Source organism: Urocampus carinirostris, chromosome 8, assembly GCF_059441175.1.
Source record: "Urocampus carinirostris isolate Australia breed hairy pipefish chromosome 8, RoL_Ucar_1.0, whole genome shotgun sequence".
Taxonomy (NCBI): Eukaryota; Metazoa; Chordata; class Actinopteri; order Syngnathiformes; family Syngnathidae; genus Urocampus; species Urocampus carinirostris.
In genome coordinates this window covers 31,479,042-31,506,785 of record NC_142356.1, presented here as the reverse complement: position 1 = coordinate 31,506,785, position 27,744 = coordinate 31,479,042, and the positions used below count along the sequence as shown (strand labels likewise).

Genomic DNA, 27,744 nt, shown 5'->3' with positions numbered 1-27,744 from the left:
GTCAAATACAAAATGCCAACCTCTTTCTAATGCCTGAACCTGAACCCTTATTTTTTTAATAAATCTCATGGGTTAGAAAAGCAGAGCTGACTTAAAGGGTGTTGGAATCAAAGAACAGCAACATGGTTGACCGATAGTTACACTGATGTAAACAATGCGTAATAGTCAAAACAACAAACACAGTGAGATATAATAGTTAAAATAACGAGCTATCATCCTGTGTGATCTTCTTTGCATTTGTGTAATATTAAAAACAAAATAAACGTATCCCTCTTAATCACATTTCTCGATCTACAAGTGTTTAAAAAATGCACGTTTGTATGATAGTTCATGTATTTTTGCTAATCATTTCAGTCAATATTGTTTTTCTTTCAAATTGACGTTCATTTCTGTGACCACTAAGAGGCACTAAACAACAAACACTGTCAAAAATCCAAATAATCCTTAAACTGAGCAAACAGCCTATTCCAAATAATTTTACTTGTTCCAAGTATGTTAAGTTTTGTGGGACGAATGTGGGGAAGCAGGGCTTGTCTAAAAGATGGATTGCTTTTAATGAGGTACAAAGTGACAAACAAACATGGGTTCACAAAACAACAACATGTCTAAACAAGACCAATACCTGACGAGGTCCAAATCAGGAATGAAGACTGAAACTGTAAATGGAAAATGCAAGTAACAAAAAAATAGAAACGGAAACAACAAACCGTGTGTGGTGGAGGAAATGAAATGCAAATGACCCGACAACATGTGACGTTCACTTTGCCCCTATAAGGGGTTCAGAAAAATTGGGCACAGGTGTGTCCAATCCCCACACACCTGTCCCCAAATATCCTGAACACCTATGCCCAGTTCAAACCCTGGTTGGGGACCTGTGGTGGTAGAGGCGTACCAGACATTAACAAATTATTTCAAGTACAATTTTGGTATATTTTGTAACATTTCCATTTACTTTACTTTATGAAATTAGGCATTCATTGGAACTCTGCAAAGACAGGTGCTTGGGTAAAGACAAGTTGAAAAACGGATCTTGAAAAAAAAAAAAGCAAACTTGGGGCCACTGAAAAAGTTAAAAAAAAAAAAAAAATGTATATATATATATATATATATATATATATATATATATATATATATATATATATTATATATAATTGCATGTATTGACTTTATGGATATATTCGCAGTGATAAATTAGATCAGTTTCTCAACTGGCAGGTCAGGATCCAAAAGCGGGTCAAGAACACCTTTTCCGTGGGTCCCGGGCCTTTTCCCCGGCAAAATAATGCTAAAAAGAAGAAAAATGGCGTACGAGTGCGGCAGATACAGTAAATGGTTTAGAAATGATATACTTTTAGCTTTTACTAGTTTATTATTTATCTTTATTCATGACATAATTTATAAATTATCGTTGTATAGGTACACGCTTTGTTAGTATTTTGAATTTCTTTTTAGTATGCGGCTATTTTAAAGCAGTTTTAGGGGGTTGCTTGTATGTGATGTAGGCTTATGTGCAAGTTAATACGGTTCTTGAAGTTGTTCTAGTTTTGCTGGTCCTTGTGTTTTTAGAAAAAAAAAATATTAAATTAGCTCTGCTTTAATCTGCACAATGCTTTCATCGGATACATTTGAAAATTGGACCTTTTCTCTTGACTTGGATCACAGCTTGTCATTAGGGTGGGTCCTTAAGTCAAACCAATTGAGAACCAGTCAACTAGATGGTCAGTGTCTGCGTGCACTAGCACTTGCATACTGCACTGCACATCAAATGTCAGTGAAGGTGATAGTTTTTATGCGTGTGTTTGTGTTCCTCATTGTGTCGCCCTCCCTCCAAGCCTGTGTGATGATTCAGAGGACGCATGGTGCGTGACACGCACTGTCTTTGACCCTCATCGGCAGCTGCTAATGTCGTGCGCAGCTGCATATTTGTTTGTGCAGCATATGTAGAACGGGCTAGGGCCAAGACACCGTAGCTTCGTTCCCAGTTCGTCCGCAACGACTACAACAATGCCCCATTTGGAAGCGCTACATTAATCCGTGAGTACGTTTTTGATGGTCGTCCAGCTGTGTGCATCCTGCACCTGCTGGGCCGCCTGGAAGGCCCCGAAGGGTTCCTATTGGCACACAGCATCAACTTGATGCTGCGTGGTTGGCTAACTGCTTTTTTTATGACCGGCGACATCTGCATGTAGCCTGCTTCGAGCTCCGATGTAATCCCTATGAGAAGTTTGCTTTCACTTGTTTCATGTGAAAATATAAGTTCATAGTAGGGATCTGTTGAGTTTATTCCGCTTGTTTCTGTTTTTATTACCTGAAGGAGATTGCATTTGATGCAAGTTTGTCATATTTACTGGAGTCATATCCCCCTAGTGGGATGTGGCCAGAGTCAAGAACACATTCACATTTCTGACTCTCTCTGGGAGATTGATACAGAGGAGGGGATTCCCAGCCCCCTTGCTCAACCCAAGTCATGTGTTGGGAGTCATTAGGTGACCAAACCCCCCAAATCCAACCTCTAATGCCAAGCACCAAGCAGGGAAGCAATGGCTAAGGCTTGTACCTGCAACCTCCCAGTCTCAGGGCGGGCGCCCTACCCCTCGGGCCACCGAGTTTGTTCATGATTTTGCCTATTATTCCTCTCTGATATTCATTATTATGACTGTTAAAACTGTTTACATCATTGTCACCATCGGCCAATTATGTTGCTGTTCTTTGTTTTAGGGCAAACCTACTTCTTGTAACCTAGAGGATTTTACAAAAAGAATGGGTTCAGGGGAGGTCCTTTAGAAAAGATTTGGAATTTGGCATTGTGAGGCTATTTTGTACAGTACTCTCCTCTTCTCCTTGCAAGTTCAACTGAACAATAAACGTATCGGCTGCAAAACTAATCGTTTTTTAGATTCATTTGATATATCTTTTTTCATAATCAATGGATTGTTGAGATACTTACAAGAATTAATTCATGCTAAATAGACGAATACAGACTTTAGAAAATTACAATGAAATTGCAAAAAACACAAAATCGAGTTTTAGTCTATTTTACTATTTATTTACTATATAACTTGTTCTTTAAGTGCATAGTACTACATTTTGAACATTTGTCAAGCCAAATAGGAAGACAATAAATTAAGATTGTATAACATCTACCACACCATTATTATTTTCTCATTTTACAAGAAAAATAAATAATTTCGATAATAGTTAAAATGATCAAAATTGTTTTGTTTTTTTCTCAGTATTAAATATAAAAAACTATACTTAAATTAGGCAATTTTGATCGTGTGTTTTGGAATAATTCTTATGATATTGGTAAAAAAAATCTTAACAAACATAAAACATATGCTTTTTGATTTATTAGAATGTATTTTTTTTATTATTTCAGCCAAAAAATAAGTAAAACTGCAAAACTTTTAAAATAAAAGGTTATTTTGAGGCAGTGTGGTAAAATTCACATCGCTTTTATTGGTCATGTAAAAAATGTGGCTGCAATTTTCCATTTTGTTTACCATTTGTAAAAATGCAAGTTGAATTTTTGAACACACAGTAAAAATTTTCTTCTACTTAAAGGGACAGTTTGTATTATTTTGCGCCGCTCAGTTTTTAATAAACATGATTTATTAAAAACAAACTTTACTAATTTAAATACATAGCAGCAAGACATGAACAACCTTACAAATGTGCGCATTTTAAAATATTTTTGAAAAAAAGCACCAACGTTAATGTTCTGCTTGAAATGTAAAATCTGTTTTTTTTTCAGATTCTTCTTGGAAATTAGTATTTTCAACTATTGTTAACCAATCAATGGTAAAAGCTAGCAACATATTTTTTTCTAATGAAAAATGAGGGTTCAAGCTTTCTTTTGATATTTCCTATATAGTTACAGAACAAATAGTTCTGTAGGCCCTCAAAAATCAGTTCAAATGGCAAACATTGGCTGGCCCTGTCCATGTGAGAGAAACATTCAATAAATTAAGTGCATTTACAATTTGCAAAATATACGTTGTTTTTTTTTTTTTCTAAAATCTCGCTTGCTTGTGAGTACCTTAATATGACAGTAAATTTCCAATTTAACAGTTCCAATAACATGCAATGACACACCCAAACAGTACACAAAGCGCTCTCTACCTCCACAATATGACTTCAACCACAAGCAAGCCTCACACACCCTCCAACTGACAAAAAGGTCTCTGTGTCGCTTTCCTCAGAGGCTGTTTTGCTGCAGATTTATTTCGGTTCGCCACGTTGCGCACCACTAAGCAGGCCGGTATGCCAGAAGTATCAGCAGCACCAATAATCAGCTCGTCCTCACTCGCTAAGGCTAACCGCATAATTAGCACCGCTCATCTGAATGAGTCGCTTCTCAATGCAATTCCCGAGTGTGATCCAGCAGTTGCGGGGGAGACGCTTAAGCAAGCCCGGAAGCAGGAAAGTCTTGAGCTGAGCTCTCGTAACCCTCGTAGCAGAAGATTTTTCCTACTTATCTTCAGCAGAAGGTCATGGATTAGAAATCATTTGGCCTTGTAGCTATGTTGCCTTAGTCGAAATAACGCTTCAGTACGCAGTTAACTTACGAGTTATGTGCTTATGGGGTTAAATAATGAATGTTGCTGTGCAGTATTTAGTAACTAAGTTAAAGATTTTTTGCAGGTGCGGTAATCCACCACAATGTGGTTTGACAATTTTTCCAAGCCAAGCTATAACAGTGTTTGTGAACTGGGGATGCCCTGACAAAATATATTTCAAATAAAGTATACTTTTAAGTAATTTAAAAAAAACAATGCATACTTTTGTTAGAGTGCCACAAAATATTTATCTGTGGCGAATGTTACTGTTTTCATAATTCCATTATCTCCCATCTCATTAGCTGCACCACTTATCCTCAGTAGGGTCGCAGGGATGCTGGAGCCCATCCCAGCAGTCATCGGGCAGTGGGCAGGGGACACCCTGAACTGGTTGCCAGCCAATCGCAGGGCACACAGGGACAGACAACTCGCTCGCTCATTCACATTCCCTAGGGACAATTTGGACCGGCCAATCCACCTGAAATGCATGTCTTTGGAATGTGGAAAGAAATCGGAGTGCCCGGAGGAAACCCACGCAAGCACGGGGAGAACATACAAACTCCGGAAGGGAGGCCGGTATAATTCCATTATACATATAGCAAATAAAACATCTAAATAAGCAAATAAATATATAAATATTGAATCCATCCAGTCTAAATCGAATCCAAACTACTTTCCAAATCCCAATTTGTGTGTGTCCATGTGTGTGTTTGTATGTCACCTACAGGCTCTGAAAAGGCAGAACCGGTTGTTGTGAAAATTTACACAGTTATACTATAGTCCTCCGCAAGTGTCTTTAGCTAGGTTATATAAATAGCTCGGTGGCCTTGGGGGTGTGGCGCCCGCCCCGAGACTGGGAGGTTGTGGTTCAAGCCTCGGCCGAGTCATACCTAAGACTTAAACATTGGTACCCGTTGCCTCCCTGCTTGGCGTTCAGCGTTAGGGGTTGGAATTGGGGGGTTTGGTCACCTAATGACTCCCAACACCTCAGTTGGGTTGAGCGAGAGGGCTGGGAATCCCCTCCTCTGAATCAATCTCCCAAAAAGAGTCAGAAATGACTCTAGCCACCTCCCACTAGGGGGATATGGCTCTGGTATATATATATATTATATATATATATATATATATATATATATATATATATATATATATATATATATATATATATATATATATATATATATATATATATATATATATATATATATATATATATATATATATATATATATATATATATATATATATATATATATATATATATATATATATATATATATATATATATATATATATATATATATATATATATATATATATATATATATATATATATATATATATACTTATACATGTTTGACTTTTATGTGTGTTTGCATCAATTACATTGACTTTGTATTCATATCAGATAAGTAATGACAAATTATAAGAAAAAGGACGAAGAACTGTGATGATCCCTGCAAAATAGGAAATAAACTTTATGATTTATAAATTAACGAAAAAGCCTTGGGCCATCGGTACATTACAAACAGTAACAAAATAAAAGGCATTAAAAAATGGAGTTACACGAGTGAGGTGAATGGATCCCCCATTTTCCACTCTCATCGATAGTGTCATTTCCTCTGTAAATCTGTTCCCTCTCCCCTTCCGCTCACCCCGGAAACAGGAATGTGTCCCGCAATTGTGTTGGATTATTTCCTTGATTGTGTGAGGAGTGTGCAAAGCTCCTCCATCAGGGACTAAGGTGGAGCTCATCCCATTTGGATTTGATCAAAGGGTTCTTCAGCAGCTACAGAATTACTAGAATTTGATCCCTTTCCAGAGCACCGCTCTCACCATCAATTTTGTTTTATTGGAAATGCAAAGATGATCAGAATTTTCTTAAGTACATTTTGCTTGTTTATAATGTGAAATCTAGCAGTATTATATTTCGATATATTTGGTAAAGACAGAAAGTTTAGAAAGTTTATAAAATTAAGTACTTGGAGCAATGGACAGTGGCCTCTTTACATAGAAGCTACTCTAGTTACAAGAAATTCAAGGGATTAGAGGTCTTTTAAGCAAAAATTTTGACCAACTTACTAGAGGAAATTTAAATGACAAGAATTCCTAAATGCTACCACTAAAAACCAATAGCATCAGTTTATCCCTGTTAGTATGTGCGTTTACTGCCATACATACCTGATCCACTTGTATTGATGTTTTATCGTGTTTTCTCGTGCTCCCTCACTCCTCCACCATCAGGCATACACCTCCGTTAGCAACCGCCGACTTCCTCCATGTTAAGTGTTTCTAATAAACCCGCATTCTAATTAGTCTTTATCATCTTATATTTCTTATTTCTGTATTTGGATGTGTTTAGTGATCAGGAAGATTTGTTTTATAGCTATGTAGCATTCACTTGGATGATTTTGGGAGGCCGGGAACCAATCAATTGGTTTTTAGTTATTTATTATGAGGATAATTCGTTTGAGGTACAAGACATTTTAGGTGAGAACTTGATCCAAAAACAAATAAATCTCGTATGAGGAGGGGCGTCTGTATCTAAATTCTTATTCAGAAATACTGTGTGTACTTTACAATAAAACAAAAAAATAATAGGGGAGACTTCCGGTGGCGCAATGAGGTAGACGGCAGCAAGGAAAGTAGCTCTGACAAAAATCACTAAAGAGTAATGTAATACTTACTTGGAGAAAAGACAGAAAGGGTACAAATTGTGACCCATATTTATGAGAAATTTTTCAACAAAACATGGTCAAGAAGGGGAAACTTGTTGAGGAAAAGGGCGCTAAGGAGAAAAAGATCGAGGGAGCAGAAGGAATGTCATCGGTTGACGAAGGACGTGACTCGGCCATCCTCCATGAAATCCGTAAATTACGGCAAGAACACACGGAAGCAGCCCGGGAGAACAAGATTTCGATGACAAGACTGGAAAAAAGCATCGAAGAACTTCTGGAGCGCACTGGGTGGCTGGAGCGGAGGGTGGAAAGCATGGAGGAGCTACATGCTAACACGGAAGAGCGAACGTCAAAACTAGAACAATTAACATTCTCCTTGCTCCAACAAACTGCCAAACTAGCAACAAAGTGTGAGGACTTGGAGTCGAGATCACGGCGGAACAACATAAGGATACATGGGATTCCTGAGGGTGCCGAAAGAAACGACACAATCGGCTTCATAACAAACTTTATTAAATCGAACATTCCGACAACCGAACATATGGATGTGCGCATTGAGAGGGCACACCGCTCACTGGGGAACAAGTTTCAAGGTAAAGCACTGCCACGGGCAATTATCGTACGTTTCACCGACTACATAGTGAAAGAATCCGTAATGAAAGAAGCATGGAAGCAGAAGACAACGTACGAAGGCAAGACCGTTTACTTCAACCAAGATTACACCACAGAAATCCAAAAAAAGAGGAAACAAGTAAGGGACGTTATCAAAAAGTTAAAGGAAAAGAACGTAAAGGCACAATCACCATATCCCGCCCAGCTGAAGATGTTTTTGGACTCAGGAATAAGAACATTCTCTACACTGATGGAGGCAGCAACATTGCTAAAAGAATTGGGGATCGAAGTGGAAGAGGACAACACGGAGACACTGCAAAAGATGTTGTCAAAGAACATTTGGACCACAGTGACCGGAATCGAGAGGAAGACAAGGGAACAGCCCCATTATAGAAGGTGACTTACAAGCTCCTATGGAGCAAAACGAAGCCATATTCGGATTTGGGGAGAAAGAGTAAGGACCATATCTGCCCTTTCTATTATAAATTCAATAAGTTAGAAGTAAGTAAAATACCAAGTAAAATTATTATCTTTAAATCAAAACAATGTATGTATTTATATTGGCATAGAGCTACTTTAAAATATTTAGTTAGTTATAACTATGGACGACGGTACAAAAGTTGTTCACGCACTGAGTGCATATTTCCAGGAGGGTAGCCACAACTCTCCAATTGGACTCTTGGAAGACATGGGTTTTTGTTTTTTGGGTGTGTTTTTTTTCTTTTTGGTGAGAAATTATGTGTGCTTGTCAATATGTTTGTTAGTAATTTGGTTTGTTTTGTCAATGGAGGTGTTAGTAATTAATGTAGTGTTTCTGTATGCTTCAAAAATCAGTGAGACTCAATACAAAGCATGAGCAATCTAAATATTGTTTCATATAATGTACATGGGCTAAACCACCCCATCAAAAGAAAGAAGATATTGAATCAACTCAAGACATTGCAGAGCTCAATAGCCTTATTACAAGAGACACATTTGACCGAGATTGAACATAAGAAGCTAAAAAGAGAATGGGTGAACCAGGTGTTCTACGCATCCTATGGTAAAAGGAGGGGAGTAGCAATTTTACTTGGAAAAGGGGTGGCGTTTAAAGTCGAAAAAGAAGTGAAGGACAATCTGGGGCAATATATAATGATTATAGGGTCAATGGCCGGTTGGGAAATATCAATAATGAATGTTTATGCACCAGTTGAGGAAAAGGGGACATTTTTTCAAGTATTAGCTAAAGTAATAACCAACTGTGCGAAGGGAATGTTACTTATAGGAGGTGACTTTAACACTGTACAGAATTGCAAAGTGGACAAGTATCCTTCAGTACATGGAACAAACACAAAGAGGTCGAGGATGTTGAATAACATAACTAAAGAATTGGGATTGATAGATCCATGGAGAGAGAAGAATCCCCAAACTAAAGACTATACTTTCTATTCAAACCCGCATGGCAGCTATTCGAGAATTGATTACTTTTACATTTCAAGACAACATATGCATACAGTAGTAGAGTGTGGTATAGAGAATATTACTATAAGTGACCATTCTCCAATTACTTTGAAACTAAGTTTAGACAATGAACCCCATTTTAGGTATTGGAGGATGAATGTATCTCTCCTCTCAGATAAAAACGTAGTACAGGAAATAAAACGGTGTATAAAAGAATATTTCCAAATCAATAACAACAATGAGGTTTCTCCATCAATATTATGGGAAGGAGGGAAAGCTGTAATAAGGGGGAAATTAATTGAAATATCGTCCCGGCTGAAACGAATACGCTTAAAGAATCAGAAGGAATTGGAGGATAAGATTAAGGAACTAGAAGAAGAACATAAAAAAACACCAAGTGAATCCAGATTACAGGTATTAAAAACAACCAGAAGCAAATTAGATGAACTTTTGACAAATAAAGCAGAAGGGGCTCTGCGCTTTGTGAACCAGAGATACTATGAAATGGGCAATAGAGCCAGTCGACTGCTCGCCTTCCAACTTAAAAAGGCCCAAACAGATAGAATTATATCACAAATAAAACATCCTATCTCTAAACAGTGTTTAGTAAAACCCAAAGGTATAGCAGAAGCATTTGCAGATTATTATAAAGAATTATACAAGGACTCAGAAAATGACTTAGATAGCTACACGGCACAAAACTTTTTAGGAAAACTACATTTACCGACACTAACAGGAGGGGATACATTAGAAATTATTCGCCCCATTACAAAACAGGAAATACAAGACACAATAAATAACTTAAAAATAAATAAATCACCAGGAACGGACGGATTCCCGGGGGTGTTCTACAAAAGCTTTAAGGAAGAATTAACACCAGTACTGCAGAAAGTATTTAACTATGCTCTAACAAAAGGAGATCCCCCCAAAGCATGGTCGGAAGCCATCATAACAGTCCTGCACAAAGAAGGAAAAGACCCAATATTGTGTGAAAGCTATAGACCAGTTAGTTTACTTTGTAATGATCTAAAAATTCTTACAAGCATACTTGCAAAAAGAATGCAGAAATTTATAGCGAAATTAATTAGAAATGATCAAACAGGGTTTATTCCGGGAAGGCAGGGTGCAAACAATATTAGGAGGATACTAAACATAATTACGAGCACAAAATCTAAGACCCAACCCTCGATGTTACTGAGCTTGGATGCACAAAAAGCTTTCGATGGGGTGAAATGGAGCTTCTTACATCAATCACTTATAGCCTTTGGCTTCCCTCCAATATTTGTCGAATGGGTGAAAATAATCTATAAAAATCCTAAATCTCGTCTTAGAGTAAATGGTCACTGTTCAGATTTCTTTGAAATCAAAAGAGGAGTCCGGCAAGGGGATTGTTTAAGCCCACTCTTGTTTGCAATAAGCATAGAACCACTCGCAGAATCAATTAGACAAAATGAGCAAATAAGGGGGATATTGGATGAAGGAGGAACAGAACATAAAATATCATTGTTTGCAGACGACCTGTTGGTAATGCTGGAGGAACCTTCGTTATCAATACCACCACTGTTGGAGAGCCTTAAAATATATGGAGAAGTAGCTGGGTATTCAAATAATGAGAGCAAATCAATAGCAATGATGATATCAGGAAAATGTCCAACAGATCTGAGTGAAAGATTTGATTTTAAATGGACAAATAAAGGGTTTAAATATTTGGGGGTGACCATTACACCACATACCACACAGCTGTTTGATGCAAATTATGGAATGTTGATAAAAGAAATAAGGAAAGATTTTGAAAAATGGGAAATTTTGCCCTTAAGTCTTATCGGCAGGATAGAAACAATCAGAATGAACATATTACCAAGACTATTATTTCTGTTTCAATCCCTTCCAATTCTGATCCCGGCATCCACATTTAAAATGTTAAATAAGTTGATAGCAAAATTCCTTTGGCAAAACAAGAAACCTAGAATAAAATACAAAACCCTGTTAGCTCCTAAAGAAAAGGGGGGCCTAGACCTACCCAATATTAAATATTACTATTGGGCAGCTCAAATTAAAGCACTCATCTTGTGGATTACTACAGACAAAGATACGATATGGGTGGACATGGAGCAGCGATCTTGTCCAAATATGCCTGTGGAATCGTTACCATACATATCAGTCACGAGGTGGAAGAAATTAAAAATCCAGAATGAATGGATTAAGGGAACTATTAAAACTTGGTCAACAATACAAAAAAAATTAAAAATATCAAGATCTGTGAATAGGGCTACCAAAATAGCGAAAAATCCAGACTTTAAACCTGGGGGTATGGAGGTAGGGTTTCCAAAATGGGCCCAAAAAGGACTGATGTTGATTACCCAAGTATTGGAAGCACAGGCAATGAAATCATTTGAACAACTCCAACAAGAATTTGACCTACCCAGAAATGATTTCTACAAATATTTGCAACTAAGACATTACCTCCAGAAACACGAGGAATGGGGGAAAATATGTAAGGAGCCAACTAAGGTAGAGCAATTATTAATATCGTATACAAAAGGACAATCAATAAAGGGGGTTATATCAAAACTATATAAAGCCCTGAGAATGGACCTCAGTAATGAGGACATGGCAGTTAAGGAAAAATGGGAACAAGAAACTAATGTAGCGATAAAAGACAACGAATGGGAAAAAACATTGAAAGAGGGACACAAAATAACCAACAGCCCGACATGGAGGGAGTTTGAATGGAAAGTAAAAATGCGATTCTTCTATACACCCTCTATCACTTCAAAGTATAAAAATACCTCGAATCTATGTTGGCGTAACTGTGGGGGGGTCGGAGACTTTACGCATATTTTCTGGAATTGCCCTGTAATATCAAATTTTTGGAGAAGTATCCAGAGAGAAATAAAATTAATCACGGGCTGGGAGTTGCGGTTGGACCCAAAGGCTTACATAATAGGAATTTTGCCAGAAGAATTACTATCTGGTCAACAGAAATATATACTAAGGGTAATGCTTCTGGTAGCAAAGAAAATGATCACAGTGTCCTGGCTGAAACCACAACCGCCTGACATAAAACAATGGAGAGACAAATTAAAAAGCAAATGTACATTATGGAAAAAATCACTGCAAGACTTCAACTGAAACTTGACCAATTTGAGAAAAGATGGAAGCCTATCACACAAATTTTACTTGATGTCTAAACACCTCCCCCTAATTATTATGTGTGGTTTTTTTTTTTTTCTTTTTTTTTTCTTTGGGTGTATATTTGGATGTATTAATTTATATATATATATATATATATATATATATATATATATATATATATATATATATATATATATATATATATATATTTCTTTTTGTATGGATTTATTGTATGAGCATTTATTCTTATTTTCTATTAATAGCATTTTTCGTTCTTTGTTGTTCCTTCTGTTATTTATGAGTGTGTCAAGTGTATATATTTTGTGTTGATGTAAGGGGGGAATCAAACCTCTGTCAAAAATGGGTGTGAGAAATAAAAAGTTAAAAAAAAAAAAAAAAATAAGAAAAAGATAATATTTTTAATAAACAAAAAGTAAATTGTTCTTGTTCTGTTGAAAGTTCTTTTGTTTTTCTGGACCATCTGTAACACTACACTGCAAAAGGTTTTGGAATTGAAGACAATATACAGTAAAAAAATACTACATATAACAATAACAAACATAGTACTTAAAACAACCAACATTTTCCATAACACAACAAGAAATGTTTTCTTGGGAAGATGATTATTTTCATAATTTGCTGCATTTCCTCTTATTTTTTTTTTTTCCTCAAAGTATCATCATAGCAAAGTTGCGCAGTCTTTCAAGAACCAGAACAGGAAGAGGACCCAGATGCGTAACGTTTCTCACACAAGCTTTATTTTACGTGTAATGGGGCAGTCATGCTCGTTAACTCAAACGCCGGTGATTCAGCGAGCGCTCGGCGGTAGACGTAAGGCAGCAGTCTGTTGTTGGACGACATGAAGTCAGAGGCTGATGAGATTGATACCAATTACAAGAGCAAATACCGGAAAGAAGGGGTCGATACTGGACAGGACGGGACAGACTCAATTGATATCAGACACTGGAGACTGGAGTCCAATAACAAGCAGGACGAGATAGACGGGAACGAAACAAGACACTGGAGATCGAAATTAAACAGGACCAAACAGACGGTAACGATACCAGACACTGGAGATCGATATTAAACAGGACAAAACAGACGGGTATGATACTATACTGGAGATCGATTAGGACAAACTAAACGGGAACGATACCAGACAGGAAAAACAGGCAGGAAACCGGACAGAGTCAAAATCCACGTCTTGCGGGTGCAGAGGTTTGTTGACGGACTGACAAATGGGAAGTGAGAACACTGAGCTTAAATAGGAGGGAAGCCAATCAGTCAACGAACCACAGCTGGCGTCAAACAGGCGGGGCCGATTGGGCGCCACAGGCAACCGTGACACAGTCTAAGAACCTGCCAGAATAAATCATGCAGTCATAGATCCGAACGTGAGTTGCCTGTGCGCTAAAATTGCTAACCTAGGAAAGAAAATCACTTTTAAGACAAGAACCACAAATACTCACAATGTAGTAGGGCGGAGCAATATTCTGTAAAAGTCCTATTATGATAAAACCGGCTCAATGTCACATTTTGAGTGTGAATGAGTAAAACATTTGGGAAAGGGTTTCAAAATAGGTTAAAAGTTTTATTCCCATACCAATGATGAACTGATTTTAAAACTGGCTTTATTTTTCGGGAAAACAAATCATAAAATGGTTTTGTACTCGGTGCACAATTTGAGCATGCATAGTATTTTTCCAAAATTGAAGTCACTCTATAGCAGGGGTGTCAAACAGGCAGCCCACGGGCCGCATCAGGTCCGTTGGGGATTGAATCAGGCCTGCGGGATAACGCTGAGGGAAGCGCAAGAGAAAAACAAGCTGTAGGTTTAAATATGTCCACTTGATGTTGCCAAAGCCAGGTGGTTTTCACTAAGACGCTGTAGTTGTATTTCTCTCTCTCTCTCTCTCTCTCTCTCTCTCTCTCTCTCTCTCTCTCTCTCTCTCTCCTTCTCTCTCTCTCTCTCTCTCTCTCTTTCTCTCTTAATCCCTTTTTCTCTCACCCTCTATCTCTCTCTCACTCTCTGACTCTCTTTTTCTTTGTTCCTCTTTGTCTCTTTCTCTTTCTGTGTCTTTTTCCTTATTTTGCTCTCTCTTCCTTTTTTCCTTGCTCTTGTTTCTCTTTCTCTCTCCCTTGCTTTCCCCTTCTCTCTTTCTACCCTTCTCTCATTCCCTCTTCTTTTCTCTTCTTCTCTCTTTCTCTTAGGATTTATTTATTTCTCCCTTTCTTTCCCCCTCCCTCACTATTTCTCATATCATGTCTTTTGTTTCTCACACTCACTCTTTTATTGTCTCTCTTTCTCCCTTTCTCTCCTACCTTGTCACACACTCTCTTTTTATCTCCCTCCCTGTCTCTTTTTTCCCTGTCTTTTATTCTTTCTCCTTAATCTACTATTCTAGCCCCTGAGAGAATGTCTGTTCTATCCTGTGGCCCCCGAATTAGAATGAGTTTGACACCCCTGCTCTAGAGTGTAAGCACATAGACTAATACACAAAAGTAGTTGAAAACAAGCACACACACACAATACATAAGTTACACCTCAGTATCTACAATTTTTTGACGATACTGATAAATTATGCTTACATGCATATGCAGACAAGGCAGATTTTGGCCATTTGTCCTCTCAGATATTCATTCTAAGACTAAACTTCTGGATAGTCAACTCGGACTCAACATCCCTAAATACGAAATTTTTCAACAAGCATCAGCCAGCGTGTTTGTGATTTTACACACGGCACATCGTAAGAAATAGTAACCACCAAGGTGCTACCTCGGTCGTCTTGGACCCACTTAGCAAAGCACTTAGGTCATAATAAAGGTGCTACTGTTCCAAGAGGAATGCACATAAATAATTTGGCCTTGTCGGACACTTAAAAAAAGAGAAAAAAAAAGCAATTTCCTCATGTTTCCATTGAAGCTGGTGATAAGCCGCCAGAAATATTGTGGGGAAGATTACAACTAAATCCGTGTAACACAAAGAAACCCACAGAAGAGTATAAAAACTATGGATTTACACAACAAATGAATATGTTAACTAACCGGTCTGCGTCTTAAAGGTGACAATGTAGGTTTGCCATTGTTCTTCTGATGCCAGATATTTTCTCCCAACACAACAAAATTATTCATTCATGAAATGTCACAGTTGAATGATTAATTTACCTCAGCACAGTATGAAATATTCATGTCGGAAGCAATGGGATTTGTTAGTACATTATTTGGGAGATAACTTGCTGAATGAGACAAAAACAGAAGAGGTGACAACCCAAGACGAAGGAGGCAAATATGCCAAATATATTCCCCCAAAAATCTGAATAAAGCTGTTTGGGAGGAGATTTTGAGTGCCCTAATTAAAATGCGAGAATCCTGGGGGGAATGAATTAAGGAAATGTCAGTTAGGCTGAACCAGAGGAGGCGAGATTAAGAGGCACCAGCTCAGCTGCTGTCTGAATCCTATGTCTTCCTTTTCCTTTTTTGTATTAATCGCTGACGCTTGGAACATTGGTCTTGAACGAGAACAAGTTGATACTTCTAATTGTTCACATTGGGAGTATACACTCATTCGTCACTTTATTAAGTACATACAGTCTGATGACGTCTGATAAAAAAGGATGTATCAGAATGATTTATTGCAATCCATAAAGATTAAAAACTCTTTCTATAATTGTAGCGCTGGTTACTCCCATCGTCCTTTACGCTTGCGAGAGATGGACTCTCAAAGCAAAACCGGAAAAGAAAAGGCAGGCCATGGAGATGAGATGCTATAGGAAACTTTTAAGCATCACCAGCCCATGTGTCAAACAAAACGGTGTGACACACCATCAGAGACCATATTGGACCCTACGAAGAACTGTTGACAACTGTGCGCGGACGGAAACTTCAGTGGCATGGTCACTTCACAAGATCATCACGACTGACCAAGATAATTCTCCAGGGCACAGTCCAAGGGGGCAGAAGGAGAGGATGACAGAAAAGGAACTGGGCCGACGACATTAAGGAATGGACTGATGTCAACTTTGCCACGACCCAAAAATGGGCCAAGTACCATCAGCAGTGGAGAAAGCTGTCCAGAGTTGCGTCCTCATTGGTGCCCCGACAACCCATGCGGTTAAGGCATCCGTGATAATTGTAACAGTACGAAAAGACTGTCTGTGTTTCTTTTGTTATATATAATTAAAACTACTAGATGATATACTTGAGAATCCTTGTTGTATTGAACGCAGAAATTATACACCACTGCAACAACACAACACTAGACAATGTTCTTTAGATGTTGAAGAAGGACATTATTTTCTTCTGGGTGTTCCATTTAACATCTGGGTCATGAGACGGGCAAAACCTAATAGTGAGCATTTTGAGGTTTTTATGACAATCAAATAAGAGACAGAAATAAAACAGAACAAGGCTGTAATTGTTTCACAAGTGCAGTTTCAAAATGGCTGGCAATCATTTATACACCCAAGGGGTGGAACACAGAAGTTAGTGGAAAATTCCCTGTTGTGATTTGTGGTGGACTAAACGCAGGAAGCATAGCAAGGTGCTCAAAAACTATGGAATTTATCAAAAACCCGTCGACAAAGTAACAAACAAATGGTCAAAACAACACTAAAACTGTCTAAACCAGGAAAAACAACTTCACCTATCAGAATGAACTAGGAAATGTGATGGTGGTTGTGGTGGTGAAAAATGAACATGAACTGACAACGGGTGCTGTCCAAAATATCCTTATGCAGGCTTGGGTGGTGATTGGACACATCTGTCCCAATTCTTAACCAAATAGGCCTCTATTTGTGGTAGGGAGCACACTGCACCCCAACATTCCCAAGACATCAGCTTCACACCCTATGTCTAGGCTGACTTCTGTAGGTGGCCTGATAAGACTCCACTTAGAGTAATGTAGAAACTGTATAATAACTAGATAAATGAATATATTGTAAAAAAAAAAAAAAAAAAAAAAAGAAGTAAAATTTGTATAATCATAAGGTGATTAACAATTTTGAATATCAATGTGATGGTTTAATATTATTAAAGGACTATCACAAGAAAACTAAATAAGGACTACATATGCAATGACACAATTCAATTCAACAACAGAATACTAATATTAGCCACATAGAATTTTATTATAATTATTATTGGGTATCTATAAATCAATAATGTAAAATGTAATGTAAAATTATTTAATGATGCTTAAATCATCTTGTTATGATTATTACTCTTAATAGTAATAAGATTAAAAAAATATATTAATATAATATATAGTTTGATTTAATTTGAAAGTATACTTCAATTAGTATTATAGAAAATGCATTTTAAAATAAAAGATGTGTGTGGAAAAAACCCTAACCCACAAAAGCGAATATTTTTCCCATTTAAGTAGTACTTTCAATATTGTACCAAATGTATACTTGTTATTGAGAGCAAGGAAAGCTATTTTTTATTGTTTGAGGTATATTTTTTTATTTGTTTTACATTTATTTGTGTATTTTTTTTCATTTATCTATTAGTTCTAAGCAATCGGATTGGCATTAAGAATGTAACCACCTTAAGGCTTGAGCTGCTTAAAGGGGCAGTGTGTAATATTTGAGGACTAGATGTCGCTGTGTTTTGGAGTGCAACCAAACAGTCTTATGCTGCAAGGTATTATTTTTCTCATTATTTTGCCCAACCTTTCTCACTGTTTCTGGTTTGTAGGGGCACCCATAGCAACAAGATGGCAGGAAATCATATCAACTCCCAGTTCGTTAGCCTCATGCTATGCAGAATAAATGCAAATTTATTTAGCTAGGAGTATTTTTAAAAATGCACGTTTATATAAAAGTTCCTGTATTTTAGCTTAATTTTGAAACAAGTTTTTTTTTCTACCACTAGGGGACGTTAAATAATACACAAGGCAGGCGTGTCAAACTCATTTTAATTTGTTTTAACTCATTTTTAGAACAAACATTCTCTCGGGGGCTGGACTGGTTGATTAGAGGGAAAGAAAAAGAGAGACAAAGAAATCGGAGAAAGGGAGTGAGAGAAAAAGAGACAGGGTGGGACAATCGAAAGAGAGAGAAAAAGGGACGAAGAGAGTAAAAGAGAGAGAAAAAGGGAGGAAAAGAGTGAAAGAGAGAGAAGGGAGGAAGAGAGCAAAGAGAGAGAGAGTGAAAGAGTGAGCGAGTTAAAGAGTGAGATAGTGAAAGAGTGAAAGAGAGAGAGAGTAAGAGAGGGAAAGAGAGAGTAAGAGAGAGAGTGAGAGAGGGTGAGAGAGAGAGTGAAATACAAGTACAGCTTTTGTGTGAGGCACCTGGCTTTGGCAACATCAAATGCTTATATTTCAGCCGGCAGCTCGTTTTTCTCTTGCACTTTTCACAGCGTTGTGTCGCGGGCCGGATTCAATCCCTCAGCGTGCTTGTTCCGGCCCACGGGCCGCCGGTTTGGCACCCCTGCTTTAAGGTCATCATATGCAGCCATTCACCTGTCCTTTGTGAACTCCTTTTCTTCTCTTAGCATTCTTTCAGACCCTGAGCCGCTTTCCCGTATCCATTTCCCCTTTAGAGAGGGTCCATATGGCTCCGCCATGTTTCTGCTGCGTCGGGCAATACGGCAGCATACACGCACTGTCAGACTGCTTGTAGAGTCTATTAGGACAAATGACATCGATGTGTCAATTGTCGATTCAGTGGATGGGAGAGATGGAGGTGAACGGTAACGAAGATGGGAGGAAGGAGGAAAATATCAGCACGGCTGTACGCAACACTGCGGATTATTTTACCTTAAAGATGTTGAAGTGACATGTTGACATGCTGCAAATGAGGAGGAAAAAGACCACATTTGATTGCTGTAAATCCCAAGATAGATCGTACAGGTGCTTGAAATCCTTGAAAATGCTTGAACTTTATTGTTGTGCTTTTAAGGTTCAAAAAGTGCTTGGATTTCAGGTGAAGCGCTTGTCAATGTTTGACATTGTTGCCATGTTTCTCTGAAGACTGACTCGATAGAACATGCTTTAAATCAGGGGAGCCTCCAACCAATTTCAATCTGGGAGCTACTGGTACTTTTTGTTACTAATTAGCGCAAAAGTCACCCCATTTGATACGAATTTCCAAAATAGCAACTTAGCTAGATGGCTTTCTAAATAGCTAAAAAAGGAGCTAGCTAGAAAGGTAAACAGGTAAAAAACTAAAAAGGGGCTAAATGGCTATCAATAAGAGTAAAAAGCCATCTACTTTAAATAGCCAGATGGAAATCTAAAAACAAAGCTAAATAGCTAGCTTGAAAGGAGGCCACAATAGCTTGATAACTAGCGAAAAATTTAAAATGTTAGCTACATAGCATGCAGAACAAATGTACAATGCTTGCTCAATAGCTTGCTAAATTGCTGAAAAGGTAGGAAGATACCAACAAAGTAAAAGGTACAAACATAGGTAGCATAAAAAAATTACAAATTTTTGCTAATTTGCTTTATAAAACATATGTAATCGCATATGTAAATCGCAGATAGATTTGTGGGTTTGCTAAATACATGGCTCATACCGGATTTATTTTAATATTACTGCAGAAATTGGAAACTTGACTTTGATAGTTCTTAATAAGTGCTTCGGTTTGGACATAAAAAAGGTGTACCAACACTGGATAGAATATTTCAGTTTTCTTAACCTACCAAGTTAAAATTTTTGACATTTAGATGAAATGTGGGGCAGTACGGCGGCGCAGTGGTTAGCGCGTGTGCGGCACAGTTCTGAGGTCATGAGATCGAACCTTCCTGCGTGGTGTTTGCATATTCTCTCCATGCTTGCGTGGGTTTCCTCCGGGTACTCCGGTTTCCTCCCACATTCCAAAAACATGCATGTCAGATTAATTGGCCGGTTCAAAATGTCCCTAGGTGTGTATGAGCGAGTGAGTTGTCTGTCCCTGTGTGCCCTGCGATTGGCTGGCATCTGCCCAAGGTTAGCTGGGATGGGCTCCAGCACCCCCGCGACCCTACTGAGGATAAGCGGTGCAGATAATGGATGGATGGATAGATGAAATGGAAAAAAAACAGCCAAATTTAATTTACATGTTCATGCAAAATGAAAATAAATTGACTCCTCGCGTTGGTGTGCTATTCTCCAGCATTCACACACACACACCAAGCATGATTTCTTTCTTCCATTGTAGAGCTTCACACTGCAGAAAGGCAACAACAACAGCAGCAGCAGCAGGTCATTAGTTTCAATCTAACGAGAGATGCTTGCAATAGTTCCCTCCACTTTCTGCACCCCCTCCCTTCTCAATCCCCCACAAAACATTGAGTCAGCCAGGTGAACTTGGACATCAGTTCTGTCATCATCTATTAGCCTAATCTTAAATCTCTTTTCGGATTTCAATCAATACAGCCGAACGCGTTTCACGGTTTAACTGTGCAACTGTGTGATTTTGCCTGGTGCTCGTACTATAATTGCTAAGGGTGTGGGGGGGCTACTGGAACTGCTGGGCCCCATAATGAACAGTAGTCCTGGCGTGAAGCTGCGTGAACATTTCTTGTGCAAGTTTGTTGCAAAATAGAAGTAGGTCGGCGCAAATGTGGCAACCTTAACAAGATGAGATGAAAAACTGGTGCGGTGACAACAACGCAGCACAATGACGTAGATACTGTTCAAAACAGCTTTTTGAAATAAATTTGTAGCGGATGGTCAAATGGGATGTTCACATTGCACGTTATTTTATTTTTCTACCATCGTTAAAAACTTTTTCGATCAATGAAATATTTCAAGTGTGCCAATAAATGTAGTCTGCATTTGCAAAATTCTACTTGTTGCTTATACTGTAAACAAATTACCTTAAATTCCGGACTATAGAGCGCACCTGATTAATAAGACGCACCCACCACGTTTTCAGAGGAAAAACGATTTTGTACATACACAAGCCGCACCTGTATATAAGCCGCATGCGCCCACGTTAAAAAATTGCAACACAAACATTAAATTGATCCAGACCCGACTTCAAGTTCCAAAAATCACAGCCGGCAAATTGAACGGAAAATAATACCGGTACTTAATGTTTGATGCAGACCTGCAGAGTCCGGGTACCCGTTGAAACTGATCCAAAGAAAAAAAGTGTATATTTCCAAAGGTAAGGGTGGGAAAAATATATATCCACTATTGTCCGCCGCGACAACAGGTCTCACTCACCTTTACCCCACTTCCCGTCAGTCCGCATTTGCTCCGCCCCTCTTTTTTAATTCGCAAAACATATCAGAACAAGTGTCTCAAATAAATACATTACAAAAATATACAGATGCAAATACATATTATACATGGTTACACATATTTACAAAGAAAGACGGTACACCGAGAGATTTTTCAAAGCTTTAATAATAATAATATAACTTTCATTCCAAACCGTGACTGTGACAGGTAGCAACACGCTACTAGCAACACACTCGCAAAACATTAAACGGGTCTGTTAAAAAAAATATACCGTACTTGTGAAAGTCACGGGAAACAGTTCTCATCTTCCTCCTTACAACTGAAGCCATCAAAGTCACTGTCGCTGGTGTGCCCTTCTCTCCGTGACGCAGCAGACCAGCTTTTCGGAAACCGTTGGTGATGGTGGATTTTTTGATGCTGCCCCATGCTGTCAGGATCCACTGGCAGACTTGCAAAAAAGTTGCCTTTCGCATGCGGCCAGTTTTAGTGAAGTTGCAGTCTTCCTCCGGTCTAAATCTTACCTTTTGTACTCGAGCGCCGCTGGTGGACGTTAGAAAAATTACATAAACTGGCCGCATCTCTGAATAAGCCGCAGGGTTGAAAGTTTGGGGAAAAAGTAGCGGCTTATAGTCCGGAATTTACGGTACTTGAATGTGATCCGGACATTCAAAATATTCAATCACCTTTCTAGGCAGAAAAAGTTAAAAGCAGATTATGCTTACACCATTATTGGTCATTTTAAAGTTGTATTTAATTTGTTTTTCTTTTTTGTGTATGTTTTTTTTTGTGTTTAAAAAAAATATGATTTAAAAAGTGTGTCTGTTATGGCCATACATTTTACAAATGTTTACTTTTTATTTTTTATTTTAGCAAAAATCCATCCGTCCATTATCTGCACTGCTTGTCTTCAGTAGGGTCGCGGGGATGCCGGAGCCCATCCCAGCTATCTTGGGGAATGGGCATGGGACACCCTGAACTGGTTTCCAGACAGTGGCAGGACACACAGAGACAGACAACCATCCACTCACTCATTCACACCTAGGGACAATTTGGACTGGTCAATTAACCTGACATGCATGTTTTTGGAATTTGGAAGGAAACTGGAACTCCCGGAGGAAGCTCACGCAAGCACGTGGAGAACATGCAAACTCCGCACAGGAAGGCTGGTAGCAAAATTTGAACCCATGACCCTCAGAACTGTGCAGCACACACGCTAACCACTGCTCTGCCGTGCCGCCCCTTAGTAAAAATTAATTTTGGGGATAACCTTTCTCATTCAACCATTGTGCAACGTGATGGTTTGTATACAGAAAATTCGGAAAATAGGAGGGTAAAATATTTTTTTAGACTTAGTCTTTTTTTAGAATAAGAACTATGATGCTTAAAATTGGCAAGATTATCTACCAATGAAACATTTTTTTGACGTTTTGGGTAAAATCATACACAACACACAGAAAATTGAAGTAGACCTCAGGGATAAGAATTTAACCTGTTCTGTGGTGGGGACCGTAAGGTGAAATTGCCCTATGGGGAGGTATGGAAAACTGTGAAAATGAGCTAGTATATGGTAAGTACTTCTTACATGATTAAATATTATTAGATAAAGTTAAGCATGTAAAGAAAAAATGAAACGTCATTTACCTTTGGTGTGACGTTACTTGACGGGCTTTGGCGGGGAGATTAAAAAGTAAAAACTATTTCAAAACCTCCACTTGTCATACCTTTTAGAATATTTTTGTGTGCTTCAAGTTCTTCCAAATTCTTAATAACTGCTCCGATCGCCGATTTGTTATGGTTATATTACTTTGCCTTATTCTAATGTTTTTATCTTATATTACTTTCAAGGTTTAACATTTTCAAGATTTTTTTATTGTCTTTATCACAGAATGCTAATAAAATGCTCTTTGCAACCCTGTCATATATTGTTCAAAATAGAAGTTAAAAATATGATACGATAAAATTAAATCAAATAGATATAGGTTTGAGAAGTCTTATTGTGTTCAGCAGTTCAGCAGTTCTGATCCGCTGTACTGTATAAGAAAGAGCTTGAGCCTTTGTGAACGTCGACGGGAGTAAAAACAAACGTGTACACACTAGCTGGGAGCTTGTTGTTATGATCTTTTTGTTTTCCCCTTTACTATTATTACAAGGTTGGGCACCCATAGCTAAACCAATGAAAGTTAGTTGATTCCGAACTGAACAAAGAGTGAGAGGTGCTGCATTTTGGGGGGAGTTCAGCAAATGACCTAGCATCTTATAATACAGGGGTAGGGAACCTATGGCTTGGGAGCCATATATGGCTCTTTTCATGTGTACATATGGCTCCGAAATAAAATGTAACTATTCCACATCTCTCTGTGGCGTTCCAAAGTCAAGTGATTTCATCCCAATTTTGCTCTATATAAAGCTGAAGCAACTTAATGCAGAAGTTCGATAAGAGACCATTTAAACTGATAAATAAAAACGCCGGCAAACGACTTTGATTGGGTGGGCAGTACAGGTGGTCGGATCCCTGCACACAGCGCAAGGCACTTCCTTCTCTCTCTCTCGCTCAGTGCAGTCTACAGCGAAAGTAAATATGACGATATGCTTATCGTTTGCAGTAATTTGTGACTTTTTTACCAAAGAACTTTGCATGCACATTGTTTTGAAACCGTTATTAAGGACAAATTTCATGGAAAAAAAATGCCTCAACACTCTTAACTGAAGGTGGAAGACAAATTGTAAATGGAATATTTATATTGATTTAGGACACAGGATTTGGTATTATTATCGTTTCATACATTTGATTAAATCATCAAATGACACACAGTGAAATAAAATGTGCTGAAGAATTAGCTTTTGTCTAGGGAGTGTGTTTGGCAGTTTGTTCAATTTTGTGAAAATATATGAATTGGCTCTCTAAATTTCTTTTAAAACATTTTTTGATTTTATGGCTCTTTAGGTTAAAAAGGTTCCTGACCCCTGTTATAATACATCGACCGTTAAAAGACAGGTATCTTAAAAACATGTAAGGTACTTGAGTCATACGCACAAACACCGCAAATAAACACGCGAAGTAAATTTTCATCGATGCTGTATGTGTAACGCCCCTGTAGAGGGGACATGATGTAAAGAAATAAGAATGACGCTGTTCCACTTCATGAACACAACATTACAAATAAAGAAAAGCCCGCGCTCCCCCTACAGGGCTCACTGGGCCAGACCAAAGTAATCGATCGTCAACAAGAGTTACAAACTTCAGACTACAGCAGTCGATCGTTGATTCTCCTGATCTATCTGATGCTGTAAGGCAATATTACACAGTGACACGGTTGGAAATAAACCCAAAGCATCATATAAAAGAAATAATAAACACAAAATATTAAAGGAGCTTATAGCTAAATAAATACATGGTTCAACTGTGCAAATAGACAAAATAGAAACCTCTTTTAGAGTAGATCAACAGAAAAGTCAGTCTACTATATATACTGGAGAATCCTGTCACAAGGGGCCGAATAACATTTTATTCCCCATATTAATGTGAATATTTTGTAAAGTAGGTACGCCCTGACTCGCGGGTCTTCTGTTCATGCATTGTATATTAAAAAAAATATTCAGAGTCTCATTTAAGACTCATTATTTTTTTGTTTTCTAAAAACATGCATCACATCTTGCAATAGCCATACTGTAACTCAGTGATTTCAGACTACTGTCAGAGACAGACCACGTTTATAAAAGTGACAAATTATCTTGTGGTTAGATCTTGCATCGTAACACCAAATTTGCACTTTGTTTTTGTTTTTCATTTTAGAAAACTGATGGTCAAGTGGTTGACTGAATATCAAATAAGCCTCACAGTTAAGAAATCGGTGGTTAAATCCAAATGACCCCTCTTGTGTAGTTTTGCATGTGTGTGTCCCTGACTGATCGGGTTTTATCCTGGAACTCTCTCATGTCCCATAAACATGCATTGCATTACCGGGCGGGTCCAAATTGACCATGGGTATGATTTGGAGAGTGAATGGTCAATCTGTTCAGGGTTTTCCCAGGGAAAGCGTCTGAGGGTTAAACTTCTTCTAATAGAAATGCTTTTCTACTGCTTCCTTGTTTGTGTTTTATCTCAATTCTCCTAATGTGCCAACGTAACCATTCATTGTGCAAATGTTTTGTATAATTTCCTCCTCTTTACCGGGGCTCCGTCACCTCAGCATTTCTTGTTTGGCTGCCCGCACGAGTGTGTTTCTTTTCCTTGTGACATTTCCAAGCCAGGTGTGACAAATGGCAGTCAGGGAGGAAACATTTATTCCCTGCGGTGAGCTTAATTAGCCTATCAGCTAAGCCTTGGCACAAGCTTGTTTTGAAGACCGCAGACGCGCACGCACAGACATTTGTCCTCGAAAAAGGAGCGCAAGTGCCGACATGCAAATTGCATCAAAACGTGAAGCACGCAGATAAGTGGACACTGCAATTAAATGATATGTAAATCATAGCAGCGATTCTTCCCACTTTTTTTTTCTCTCTGGAATCACTTCTCAGTAGAGCCAACATTCTTTTCTCCATTAAAAGGTGAAATCCTTTTCAAATTGCCGCTTTCCTGCAGCAGTTAGCCTTTGGTGTTGTGCCGAGGACATTTAAGGCGGGCAAGCGAGACTGTCTGGAAAGAGATAGGAGAGTGTTTGTGTGTGTGTTTTTCTGTATGTGCAAGTTTGGATTGAAGAAGTACATCATTGTGGTTTTCCCCATTTGGACACTGTTCGCCTATGTTCGTTACAGGAAGGTGATCCGTCAAATTCAATGAAGCGACAAATGCAAAAGCATCTGTTCTACCTAGTTGTGAGGTTGATTGGGACCAGAATGCAGTTGTGTTGCCACAGTTTTCTGATCATTTAATAGATGTTGTCAGTTTTTTTAGGGGGTATGAATTGTCGTTTTGGTATTTTAGAGGAGAGGTTTTCCCATCAAGGTCTTGAAGACATATTTTCTTCAAACTGCAGATGTGTTTGTTTTGATAAAGTGGGAGAAAACTGGAGATGTAAGGACTGACCAGACTGAGGTAAATTTACCTTAATCGATTTCCGTCACAGAGTGAGGTAAACTCTGTGTGAGGCTAGCCACACACTTGCAAAGCTTTGCTCACTCTAAAATAATGATTAATAACTGGTGACATTGCAACAACATGACAAGAACAAGTAAAAATGATTGTGAACAAAGATATGAAAAAAGGAATAACGCAAATCAATACAACATAATTGATAGATTCATCCAGTTGCATCGTATTTATTAATTAATTTATTTATTTAATGCTTGTGCTTCTACACCGTCAGAAGTGATTTTAAAATGCGGAATATTTTTCAGAATTTATTGTTTTTATTTATTTATTCAGCCAGGATAAACCATAAACATAATGTATACAAGAAATCATTTGACACGCGAACTCTCAATAATGATAATATAATAGATTTAAAAGAATATAAAGAATAGTAGTGTATAATGCAAGGTAATTATATAGAATAGTTTAAAAAGAAGAAATTTGTAAATAACAAGACAAGAGTAGAATAGGTCGAACGAACGCCGTTGGCATAATAATACCATACATAACCTAAATCAATTCCCGTTGAACATACGAATAGCGGAAGGGTAAAAACTCTCTTTAAGACGTGTAGTCTTGCTCACAATGGAGCGAAGACGGCAACCTGACGGCAGGTAATCAAAGTACCTGCAGGGTGACTGGGCTCGTCTATAATTTTTAGTGTCCGTTTTCTAGTTCGTTTGATGTAGATACTTTGCAGGGACGGGAGGCCAGTAGCTATTATTTTTGGCGGCACGGTGGGTGGGTTGATCTTGACTAATCCCTCCTACTTTTTTAAATAGAAAAGTATGTTGCACATGTATCCGACTCCAAACAAACTGCTAGGTGTGCACAAATAACATAGCTGATTGGCTGACGTTCTCACAGTTCATCCTTCGGGATCTCACTTGTCTGTCCCCGTGCACCTCTGTGGCTACCAAGGAATTGGAAGCTCAAAGTGTCGCTTATGTGTTTCCCTCCAAGGCTTTGATGCCAGCTAGGTAGTTAATGGACATAAAGGTCCCCTTTGGACAGTAGAAATATAGAGGTCACCCTAGTTATTTGACCTCATTGTGATAAGACTTGTTGAAAGG

The 27,744-nt window shown here is 38.2% G+C and overlaps 1 protein-coding gene and 1 long non-coding RNA gene across 2 annotated transcripts in view; both read left to right on the top strand.

The window, feature by feature from the left end:
• The window catches only part of xylt1 (xylosyltransferase I), a 157,723-nt gene that overhangs the window by 36,599 nt on the left and 93,380 nt on the right, over nt 1-27,744 (top strand). The window lies entirely within an intron of this gene.
• On the top strand, nt 1,724-16,619 carry LOC148361638 (uncharacterized). The gene is made up of 2 exons (XR_015851143.1): nt 1,724-2,034; nt 16,098-16,619. It is a non-coding gene; the product is annotated as an uncharacterized LOC148361638 (long non-coding RNA).